The 12,790-nt window shown below is 43.4% G+C and overlaps 1 pseudogene; it reads left to right on the top strand.

The window, feature by feature from the left end:
• The first annotated feature begins 204 nt into the window (after window positions 1-204).
• LOC106029139 (NEDD4-like E3 ubiquitin-protein ligase WWP1) lies at window positions 205-11,987 on the top strand (annotated as a pseudogene).
• The last annotated feature ends 803 nt before the right edge of the window (window positions 11,988-12,790 follow it).

Consider the following 12,790-nt stretch of genomic DNA (forward strand, 5'->3'; position numbering starts at 1 on the left):
TGGGCTCTGAGTGAACAAAGCCCTTCCTTAGGCACCCTCCACTGCCACGTGTGGGTGAGTCTGCCACTTCCCAGTGACCAAAGGAGCTAGGAAATTGTGGCTCTGTACATTGTGCCAACATGACCCAGGACACATCATGAGTTCCTTGTGCCCAATACGTCACCACTGGGACAGCAACGTGTGGGAACACTACCTCCAAGAGAGATGGACGGACGTGAGAACCAGCAGGTCCCTCCTGGCAGACCTATTGTGGACTCCAACCCTCCCACGCTGGCCAGCCCTGCACAGCACCCGCCCCCATGCCGAGAGCTTAATTACTTTGCAAGAGGACAGTTTGTAGCTGGACTTCCTCTTTGTTCTCAGCAAAAGCTGGGAGTGGGCAACAGAACAAAGGCGGGTTTCTGCAGAACATGGGCAAGGGAGAACCCTTGCTGTGAACCTGGGTCTGGGCCCATATGTGCAGGGGACTGAGGACATAGACACTTGGAAAGCATAAGCACGGGGCAGAAGGAGCCAAATCGCCATCTCAGTGCTCAACCAGCCCTCTGACTCAGCTCTGATAGACCCAGCCATAACTAAACTGCTTTAAGGAAACTTAGAGGAAAAAAATGCCTTGAGGGCTTCTTCCTGTCTTTCCTGCCTTCTCTGATCCTAGAGGTCATGCTCAAAAAAAAAAAAAAAAAGCCTTTCTAATCTTGGAAAATGCACTGGGTTGCAGGGGGTGTGAAATTTGTATTACCCGCTTGATCTATGACTCTCTGATCTGTTAGGACATTCTTCTTCATGTCTGACCGAAATGTCTTATGGTCCTTCAGGACTACAGGAGCCTCCTTTAATGCGATAGGACAGGATCTATGGTCTATTCAGTCTTCTGACTCCCACTCCTTCCACATCTGAAAAGAGAACTTCTGACATTCTAACTCAGGTTTTCTTTAGAGGCCACCAATATCATCAAGAAAAACGGCTGTGTGTGATCAGGGGTCTGGGGAGAGTCATCTTTCTCTAGGAGATTATGGGGCTTTTCTAGCTATAACAGCCAGAAGAGGTAGAGACAGAGGCAAGGAGAGGGCCCAAAAGAGGGTAGAGGAAGAGAAAAGCAGATAAACTCCAGGAGGAACCCCCAGGTACCCATCCAAGACCGGCAATCTGTGGCTGAAAGATATTTCCACAGAGAAATGAATCTTTGTCCCACCTTTCCCACACCCTGCACTCCATTCCATGGGCTTGTGATTATGTAAAATTCTTTTCTTCAGGGAATAAAATGTGAAATCCTATAGGCCTCCCTTCCTGTATGTCAAGATGACTTCCAAGTCCTTTGGCTTCTTGTTTCCAGAAAGGTTCTCTCCTTCCACTTTCTGCTACAAGTTTTAAAGTTTTAACTCTCATAATTAGGACATTCTTCATGTCTGCCCTAAATCTCTTATGGTCCTTCATGGGGCCTCCTCTAATGTGATAGGAGGGGATCGATGATCTGTTCACTCTTTTGACTCCATCTCCACATTTGAGAAGAGAATCCATTAACATTTTAACTATGGAAGAAGTGTTTTAGTTACTTTTCTCTTGTTGAGGCAAAATACCTGACACCCAAAGTTATGGAAGGGAAGGTTTATTTCTTACAATTTTGGAGCTTTCAGTCCATACTCAGCTGGCCCCAGGGCAGGGTGCATGGTGAGGCTGCTGTTCATGGTCCCTGCAAAACATCAAAAGCAAATCATGCAAAAGAGAAAAGACATGACTTCTTCCCGCCCTTACATTGTATGTCAGCTCTGCCCCTGAGCAGGTAAAGCACTCACACCACCAATCCCAGTGCTAGAAAATGAGCCAATCACAAATGCTGGATTCAGCCACATCCATGACTGCATGAGGCTGGGGGGCGGGGAGGGGGGGCAGCCGAACACAAACTATAACAAGAAGAAAACTCATGAACTGAATGTCTAAGTTAAGATAGGAAACAAGCACCTTACAAAATGCTTTCATGTTACCCTTCTGGCCACACTCAAAGGCAAAAGTAATTTCAAATAAACCCTGAGAGGTGAGGAAACTGAGGCTGGAAGTATAAAATGAATTGTGTTGAGCCACAGACCTAGGAAAGGTAGCTGTCGGACTAAGCCTTGAATCCATCGGAAAATAAATACACTAGCCGTGACTTCCTATTAACTGAGTTCCTTCTACCAACCATGACCCACTTCCTTGCCCCTCATATTCCCTAAGCTCTGCCACTAATCTGAAGATCTCAGGTAGAGCTCCACTAAAGAGAAAACAGCTTCACACTCTCAGCATGGAAGGGTCAAGATAACCCCTCGCTGTGGGGTCAGACTTATGCATGAAACTATGGCAGAAGATGCCAGAAGATAAGGTGGCTAAATGCAAACTTCAACCTTAGCCCCTGAGGATTAAGGATGAGACAGAAGACCCAATTTATCTGGAGTAAATCTTCTCTGGGAGTCACAGCATGTAGTGCTCATGGCCCAACCTCCATAATCACCATAGTGATATCACATTTTTTCAAATGTGACAGATTCCCAAACTTGTTTTCCTCTTTAATGTATCACTGTGAATCCTAAAGAGATATGAGACACAACAGAGATGACAACCAGACCATAGACCCACAGGCTATTGAGGCTGAACTAGATCTGAGCCGTCACTGGCCAGAACTCCTCTTATCAACTCTGGGAATTAACAATGCAAAAATGAAGAATCTCCCCAATCAGACTCTAGCAGAAAGTGAACTTAATTTCTGGAGTCCCACATGAGCTCTAGGGTGCTATGAGAACAATCTGAGTGGCTGTATCAGAAACTCATGACAAAACCCAGACACTTACCTATCTAAGACAGAAATCCCTGCATCACTATCATCTCTTTCCATGGGATCTAGCCAGATCTGTCCCCTCCAGGCCTCCCACAATATAAATGCACAGTCTAAGCTTACATTATTCTTTGTTTCTCTGTTGTCTGAGGCAGAAAGAAAGCTGGGAGTTAGAATAAAGAGCTCAATGGCAGGAAAGTGGGCTCCAGGATTAAGTTAGGGCTCATGGAGCAAGATGGGTAAGGCCAGGGTCCCCACACCAAACTTCAGGAAAATGAACATGTGAATCCATCCACTGGCAATGAATTTATTTCCCTATCTCTAGCCAGAACCATGTGAACTTAACTCATAAGGACTCCTGTTTTAAAGATTCGAAAATCCTTTAACAGTTTTCTATTTTGGCTTCAGTTTTCTATTTTGCTCTGGTTTGTTTTTACTCTCAAGAAAAGGAATCAGAACGTTAAATGAGGATTCCTTTAACCCGTTTTGGGAGGGCCTCGACCACCTGACCAGTCCACGCTTTGCCTGGGAGACACCCTCCCCATTCCAAGGGTGAGACTCCCCCTCCTCCAGGTTCAGCTCCCACCCACTGCCTTCCATGTCAGGTTATAAAAGAGCTGGCCAATCACTTGCAGTTGCCCTAAACATTCTTGAATATTACCTTACTATGGAGAGGGTTATCTGACACAGAATCTTGCTGTGTAGCTCAGGGAAATATTCTGACAGCCACAGAAAGGTAAATAGAGACACTAAACTCTCGCCAGCCGGGCCAGTAGTAACACAGCCTTTTGCCTGGCAGCTCTGGGACAGTTCTCAAATGTAAACACATATCCTCTTCTTTCTGTTTTCCCCTCTTCTCTTCTTGCTTTCTTTCCTAAGGATTAAGAGATTTCATTTTCATTGTTCCGTAGATGAAAAGGAAGGTTTTTCTGGGCCAACACAAGCACTGTGTGTTCCTTATGGTTTGGAAATCACTTGAAATGGTCGGATTTCTCCTCCCCTGAACACCCCACATTGTACCCCCAACCTGCAGTAGTTCTCTCAGAGTCCCCCATTAGAGCTGCTACAGAACCTATGAGTTTTTTGTCCAACCTGTCCTATCTGGAAGGCTCAGTCAATACAATTACTACCTTCATATTTGAGATAGGGCATGAGCATTCCAAGGACCATGAGGGTGATAGAGACCCAACGCCTTCCTTATGCCCTTCTAGAAGCCCCCAGTGTCTTGATACTGTTCTAAGGCAGGAAACATTGGGATCCTGATTTACTACAAGGGGCCTGAGGACAGTTGCAGGCATTGTGAATTCTACCCTTTCTCTTGACATGGCTGGCCCCTACTGAACTTCCAAAGGAACCAAAGCTGTACGTCAAAGGCATAGAATGGATGAGAGAGCAGAGTCTTAACCATCTGATTGCTCTCCATTTGCCTTTCAACTTACCCCACTCCAGATCTGTGCTCTATTCTGTGTCCCAGGAGCCTGATTCTGGAAACTCCAATGCCTTCTGGAACACAGCTGGATTCCACCAAAGCACTCAAGAGGTGACTGGAGAGTGGAAGAAGGTCCCCTCTTGCTGTGCTGCGTTTCTGTCAGTGCCCATGTGTCTCCATGACACCAGCTCCCCTGAACAGTCCACTGTCCACAAGCCCAGCTTTTGCCAAGCCTGGAAATGTTGCTTCCACTGGGCTCTGCAGCCCTGGGGTGGTGGCAGCTTCCTGTTTCTAGTTTCTGCTGCCTCCAATGTTATGTGTGTTCCTTTAACACCCTTCTCACTCTCCTGAAGTAGCCCCTTCATCTGCCTTTTTGTTCGGACCATCTGGGATGAGTGCCGTTTCCTGCCAGGCACCCAGTTGGGTGCCTGATGTACCTGCATGTTCAGTGCACGTAAGGAGGTTTAAAAAAAATGAGGAGCAGATGTTTACCCCACAGAGGTCCTACTATGATCAAGAGAAGATCAAAACTGTTTCTGGGCTTCTCCTTCTACCCCAAAGGGCCACTAGAGATGGCTCTAAAATGGTGCTTCTCAAAGCGTGAGGCTCAAGGAAGCGACTAAAGATAGCCTCACCTGAGACCTTGTTAGAAATGCACGTTTGGACCCCATTTAGACTTAGAATCAGAAACTGTTTGAGGGAGTCCAGAAATCTTTGCTTTAGACCTTTGGCAACTGTGGCTCCCACTGGGGAGTATCTCTCTACCTCCACCTTCCTTTCCTATGCCCTTGCCCATCCCAAGAGACAGACAAGGAGACCAGCAATCAGATTCGCGAAGCCACTGAAATTGAGTTTCTGCTCCCCCTCATACACCTTAGACACCCAAAGATGATCCCAGAGATGGCATTTACTACCGGAGTCATGGCTTAGGCTACAGAGGTCACTGTGAAAGGGCAGCTTTTGTCATCCTGTACCAAAGGCAACAGATGTCGTTGGAGGCAGTCAGTAGCTGGTGCATGCCATGCCTGCTTCTCTCTCAGATTCTTTGCACATAAACACATAAGGTCAGACCAGACTCTTTAACCTCTAATGCATGAATAACTGGCATCTTGGCTACAGATACTTCCTAACTGCTGTCTTCCAGCTGTGCCCAGCTGTGTCATGTGGACTGAAGTGATGTGATTTTTAATGGTTAGGAAAATTTTCTATGCTCTCTCTGCTCACATGTGGTGCATATTCAACCTTCTTATACCAGCTGCTTGGGAACCATTGGGAACCAATTCACACTTGTAATGGAAACCCTTGGACTCTAGGGTGGGTGGAGGGGGACCAGACTTCACTTTAAATCTGACAATCCACTGAAGCAGCTGCATGTCCACAACCAGTTACTTCATTTCACATCTGTTCCTTTCATTTGCAAAATGAGGGTAATAATATCTGCCTTTCGGGGTGAGGTAAGGATTGAGATGACATATGTACAATGCCTTAGCACAAGGGGCAGCAAATCCTTGGTATCAATTAAAATGTTTCCTTTCTTTCCATTCACCCTTGAAGATTATGGTCCATATTTTTTTATGATGAAGTGGAGTACAAAAACAGGGCAGAACCCCAAACTCGACGGTCTGTGTCAGTTCTCACACTGCCAATGTGTCACCTATGTATCTTTGAATAATTTACCTTTTATGTACTTCCGTTTTCTTCTTTATAGGGCAGGGATGACAACAGTGCCTTCCCTCGTTGGAGCACTGCGATATTTAACATGTAGTGTCTGTAAATCTTGCTTATCTGGTTAGTATTAAGTAGATGCCAGCTGCCACTCATGGTTAATAATTACCCATATTAACATAAATATAAATTAACTATTCCACATTAGCTCATCATTCATAATATTAGTACTATATATTCCAAGCAAAATAACCCTGAGACAAAATATTTAACATGTATGAGTCAACAAATGGTGAAAATGGGCCAGAATCTTTGACATTGTAACTATATTAATGTCATCTCAATGACTGAAGAAAATTAACCTATACCTTGGTGGAGAGTTTGGAAGACAACGTCAAGAAGACCAGCAAAGGTGTGAAGGCCATGAAGGGGCCTAGAGACAGAATGCGAAGTGAAATCAGCCAGGCGCCGGGAAGCACATTCTGAGTGATCTCATTCACACGTGGAATCTGAAAACACCTGATCTTGTGTAAGCAAAGTAGAAGAGTGGAATTAGGGTTTTGGTCTCAAACGTCCACCACAGGCCACGTGCTGGGGCTTGCTTCCAGCTAATGTGCTTTTGGAAGGTGACTGGCTGGATCGGGAGGACTCTAACTTCATTGTTAGACTGCTCATGGATGGATTCACAACTTGATGGCATTATTGGGAGACGGTGGAAGTTTAGGAGAGGAGCCCGAGTTAAAGGGGGTAGGCCACAGAGACAGGACCTTAGGGATGACTGTGGCTTACCCTGGCCCCTTCTCTCTCTTTCTCTCTTCCTCCTTCCCTCCCTCTTTCCTCCCCTTCTCCCCTATTCCTCTTCTGTCCCCTCTGCTCCCCTCTCCCCTCTCCCTTCTCCCCTCTCCTCTCTCTCGTCTCTCCTCTCCCCTCTCCCCTCTGTCTCTGTCTGTGTGTGTGTGTGTGTCTCTCTCTCTCCCTCTCTCTCTCTCCCTCTCCTTACTGGCTGCCATGAGGTGATCAGCTTCGCTGTCCCACACCCTCCTACCATGATGTTCTGCCTCACCAAAGGCCTAGAAACAATGGAACCAAGTGACCGTGGACTGAAACCACTGATATCAAAAATCAAAATAACTCTTTTCTCCTTTCAATTATTTCTCTTATGTGTTTTGTCACAGCAATGGAAAACTGTCTAACATAGATGGTTACCATAGGCTAGAGGCAGAAGAAGGAGAGATGAGGAAAAGGTACATGGTTTCAGTTAGACTAGAGGGGAACATTTTAGTATCTATTGTACTGCATGGTGACCACAGTTCACATGTTAGTCCATTTTCTGTTATTAAACTGAAATAACTGGACTAGATACTTATAAAGGAAAGAGATTTATTTAGCTCAAAGTTTTAGAAGCCCAAGCCACAGGTGACCAGCTCTGGTGAGGTCGCCCCAGGCTGTATCACCTCAGGGCTGATGGCATCAATTAATAGGAAAGATCAAGTGGTGAGACCAGGGGCAGAAGATGGGAAGGACAGTTCCCAACCGCCAGCAAGCCACACTTCTTAAGGGTCCCACTGTCTCTGAACTTGCAGTACTGGGAACCACACCTGCAACACAGGAACCAGTAAGAGACACTCCCTATCCAGACAGAGAAGTCAGTGATAATGTGTTGTGAATCTCAAAAATGTGAGAGGAAAAGAGTTTCAATGTTCTCACTGCACACAGAGAAAAAGTTAAATCGGTGAAGTAATGCATAGATGCTAACTATCTTGATTCAATCTTTCTACAGTATACTTGGATCAAAATGTGCCCCACAAATATACATAGTTATTTATCAATTAAAATTCATAGATTGATTAATGACAACAATAAAAAGAATCTGGAAATAAAGAAATTTTGGTTTAGTTGATGGTACAGAAATGGCAAAGCCAAGTCAAATCCAAGTTCTGGGTCTTTGAAAGGTCCTTGCATTTCTCCTAGTGAGTTTTATCACTGCTCTGGGAAAAACCTGTCTGTGTTCCATCCCTGGGTCTCTGCAGAATTACTGTCACCGCCATCCATTTTGTTCATGCCCTTCCCTAATTTGAAAAGCCTTTCCTTCTTTCTTCTTCTTCCAAGTCCTTCCGAACCTAGCTCTTTCCCCACTTCCTCTGAAATTCACCTGCAGATCTGTCCCTCTCCATATCCTCTACACAAGCCTTCTTGTGGCTCATTGTCAGTTCTGTGCCAGCAAAAATATGTCTTCCTTCCTAGCAGTGTGCTGTGGCTTCACTCATACAAGTCTCCTTCTCCAAACCATCAGAGGTTTCTGAGGGCAAGGACCACATCTATCATTGCTTCTGAATCTGAAAGAAATTAGACTGATCCCCAAAAGAAACATAAAGTGTATGTAAAGTGAAAACGATTGGACTCTTCACACTATGTCTTTCCGTGCCGTTACATCCCTGTGCTCAGATCCTCAAACAAGTAAAAATGGAGACGGGAAGGGCAGTGCAGTGTTCTTTTTCCATTTCTGGCCTATTGGACTCATTTCTAACTCTACCCTTAAAAACCTGATTCCCAGCTCTCTCCTATGTAGTTCTCTTTTTCCTCCCTGCTGCAAAACAGCACGAGGCAGGGTATAAATTAAGAGGATTTTCTCTCCTATATTTCTTGCTTGCTCCTTTTAGCTACAAAAGAGCAGAGAGGTGCTACATGGCAGAGTCAGACTGAAATATGGGTCACAACTAACAAAATATGTATTAATATAATTTAATATAAATGTATGTACTTTAAAAGTCAATTGCAAAAAAAATACATGTGAGATCATTTAAGTTGGGCACAGCTTAGCAAACAGTAATAAATAATGACTCTTAAGAAAGTTGATGCAGTTGGGGTGGGATGGGGTGGGTCAGGTGGGTGCAGAGTGGCCTGGGCCACCACCTGCTGGAGATGGTGATCCTGGGCCCGAAAGCTGAGGGTGCCCACCCCAAGCAGGAGCAGGAGGAGGAAGCACCGCTGCCCAGCCCCAGGGGCCTTTAGCCAAGGGCTTCAGGCCAGGGTTGTCTCTTCAGCAGACTATGAGCTCCTTGAAAGAAGGAATCATGTGTTACTCATCTTTAGGTTCCTTTCACAGCTCTCCATACATGGTTTTAGCTGAATTTTAGGAAATGGCCCCTGTTTCACCAATAAGCTAGTAATAAGCACTGTGGAAGGTTACAGTCACAAGTAACTGTTTCTAGTGCCAAACAAAAGGAAAAAAGAACTGGTTTGGAGCAGCAATATTCACAGAAGTAGTTGTAGAAGGAGAATTTAGAAAAAGAGCAAAATCGCCATGCTGCGTCCTGGAGCACCGGGAAACCAAGCAACCCTCCCCCTTGCTTGCTTGTTTTGTTGAACTTCAATATGCATGAAAGTATGGACAGCTATTTTGAAGAGAACAAGAAACTGTACGACAGCCATTAGTGACTTCCCTATTGTGGGGTTTTGAATACCTAAAACGCCTTCCTCATTCTGTTCGATCAGTTTTATATTATGTTGTTTTGTATGAATTCTCTGTATGCAAAGACATGGACAACTATTTGGAAGAAAACAAGAGACAATATGATAGATAGTGAAGATCTCAGGTCGTCTAGCTTTGAAATTTATATCTCTTACATTGTTTTGTTATGCCCTGTTTTGTTGTGTTTAATTTTACCCCCTTTAAAAAAAAAAAGAAAAGAAAAATAGCAAAATCCAATAGCTCTTCCAATCCAAAATGGGATGAACAGTTAACTGTAAACATAACCCTACAGACTACATTGGAACTTTGAATTTGGAGTCATGACACTTTAAAAGCAGAAAGAGCAACTGTAGATTTGAAACAAGCTCTGTTAATGCACAATAGAAATTAGAAAGATTAAAAGAACAATTAAAACTTTCCTTGGAAAACAAGAATGGCATCGTGCAAACTGGTGAATTGACAGCTGTGCTCGATGGACTGGTGACTGAGCAGGAAAACCTACCCAGCTGCACCTCATCTCCAGCCACAGAAACAAAGCAGGAGGATGGACAGCCTTCAGCAAGGGCCGATACCAGGTTGGTATCATCGGAGCCTACCAGTGACACTGTTAATGGAAAATCAGCCTCATCTGCACCAACTGACAGTGCTTCTGCCGTGGATATTCCTGGAGCATCTGAAGAAACCATTTTAACTTTAAACTGCACTAGTGCGGCCACAGAAGATCCTCCCATTGGAGAGATACCGGCTTCCTCAGAACAGTGAATGCATTTCTTCCTCCAGTGCAGAACTGGTATCTGATGCTAGGAGAATATTAGACCCTGACTCCTCTACTTCTGGAAGTAGTTCTGCTTTTGGCAAATTAAGGCAGCCAGATGGGTGTGTGGAAGCTGCACAACAGCACTCTGGAAATACCGGCACAGAATCTCTACCATCTGGGTGGGAACAGAGAAAAGATCCTCGTGGTAGAACCTATTATGCAGATCATAACACTCAAACTACCACATAAGAGAGGCCTATGCCTGCAAATTTGGAAAGAAGAGTTGATGATCGTGGAAGGGTTTATTATGTGGATCAGAACAACAACGTGGCAGCGGCCTACCATCGGATCTGTTCAAAATTTTGAACAGTGGCAATCTCAGTGGAACCAGCTGCAGGGAGCTATGCAACAGTTGAGCCAGTGACACCTCCACTTGGCTTCAATGTTACCTGCAGAAAATGACCCCCATGGACATTACCACCAGGCTGGGAAAAAAGTGCATTCAACAGACAGGGTGCACTGTGTGAATCACAACACAAAAACAACCCAATGGGAAGACCCAAGAACACAAGGTTTGCAGAAAGAAGAACCCTTGCCAGAAGGCTGGGAAATCAGGCATACTCAGAAGGTGTTAGGTATTTTGTTGATCATAATACAATAACAGCAGCATTCAAAGATCTCTGCAACGGGAAGACTTCTAACTAAGGGTGGTCCATAGACTGCTTATGAGTGCAACTTTAGGTAAAAACTTGCCCACTTTTGTTATTTGTGCCAGTCTAATGCACTATACAGCAAAGCAAAGATCAGTATGTCCCGGCAGATATTATTTGAAGATTCTTTCCAACAGATTATGGCATTAAAACTCTATGATTTAAGGAGGCAATTATATATAATATTTAGAGGAGACTTGATTGTGGTGGCCTAGCAAGAGAATGGTTTTGCTTGCTTTCACATAAAGTTTTGAACTCAATGTATTGTTTACTTGAGTTTGTGGACAAAAACAACTAGTGTCCTCAGATTAACCCAGCATCAACCATTAATCCAGACCGTCTTTCATACTTCTGTTGCATTGGCCACTCTGTTGAAATGGCACTATTTCATGGAATGTTTATTGATACTGGTTTCTCTTTACCACTCTATAGGTGCATGCTAAGTAAAAAACTTACTATGAATGATTTGGGATCCATTTGTACTGAATTTTATAACTCCCTTATCTGGATAAGAGATAACAACATTGAAGAATGTGGCTTGAAATGTATTTCTCACATGACCTGAAGTTACTTCACATGACCTGAAGTTGGGAAGTTCTAATATCCTGGTGACTGAGGAGAATAAAGATGAGTATATTAGTTTAATGACAGAATGACATTTTTCTCAAGGAGACCAAAGCTTTCCTTGATGGTTTTAATGAATTTGTTCCCCTTCACTGGCTACAATACTTTGATGAAAAAGAATAGAAGATTATACTGTGTGGCGTGCAGGAGACAGATTTAGCAGATTGACAAAGAAATAGTTTATCAACATTATACAAGAAACAGTGAACAAATAATGTAGTTTTAGCAGTCGTAAAAGAGACAGACAATGAGGTGCGAATGTGACTGTTGGAGTTTGTCACTGGAACCTACCGCTCACCTCTCCGGAGGATTAGCTGAGCTCATGGGAAGTAATGGGCCTCAAAAATTTTGTACTGAAAAATTTGGCAAAGACACCTGGTTACCAAGGAACCATAATGCTTTAATCACTTGGATCTACCACCATGTAAGAGTTATGAACAACTGAAAGAAAACTTTTTACAATAGAAGAGACAGAGGGACTGGAACAAGAACAAATGTGGCTTCTTGTCTTGGAGGAGTGGTGAATTTACCCCAGCCAAGAAAAATAGCATATAGTGTATATAAGCTGTTCATTCTGTACAGTGAATCATCTTAACTTTTCAAAGCATAAACGTTTCCTGTTCTTCCATAGAAATATACAAAACAATTCATCATTTTCTACTTTATTTATTGCTCCCTTGAAATGATGACCAGGAAAGAGATCGTCTTTAAATTCTGAAGCAAGACACTTCATTAAAAGTAAGCATGTTTCTATAAAAACACATACGACAGTGGCCATAGTTTGTAGAGCTTAAAGCTTATTTACATGACAGCTGTTCATTCACAAAAATCTGAATTTGCTTTACCTTGTTTCTATGATCCAGGGAAAATGTGCAAATTGCTCCAATGTTCTTTTCCCTTATCTCACCGCTCCAAAGGGTGTCTAGCTGCAAGGATATTCGGGAAGGTATTGAGGGCTTAAGCCAAATATTGACTGTATTAAAAGATGCTCCTGGCTTTTCTAAAGGCAGGTACTTAAACCTGTCAGTCTGTTTTAAATAAATACCACAGTGAAAAATTTCCCTCTTTGCTATATCAGTAATATAGTAAAAGTAATGAATGAAACTATAACTTACATGGAAGTCATATACTAGATTTAATAAAATTAAGCTTGTTATGAATGGTGGAAAGAATTAACTGAGCAGCATGTTTGCATGTTACTTTGGGGTGATAGTTATTTGTGAAATTAAAAAGAATTGGCTATTTTGTTTCTAAAATCTGTGATTCTTCAAAGTTAATTCACAATAAATTGATAAAGTTTGATAATTAGGGACATATAAACGGTAAC

This window comes from Cavia porcellus, unplaced genomic scaffold (genome assembly GCF_034190915.1).
Source record: "Cavia porcellus strain 051 isolate PalLab524CR breed Dunkin Hartley unplaced genomic scaffold, mCavPor4.1 scaffold_26, whole genome shotgun sequence".
NCBI lineage: Eukaryota > Metazoa > Chordata > Mammalia > Rodentia > Caviidae > Cavia > Cavia porcellus.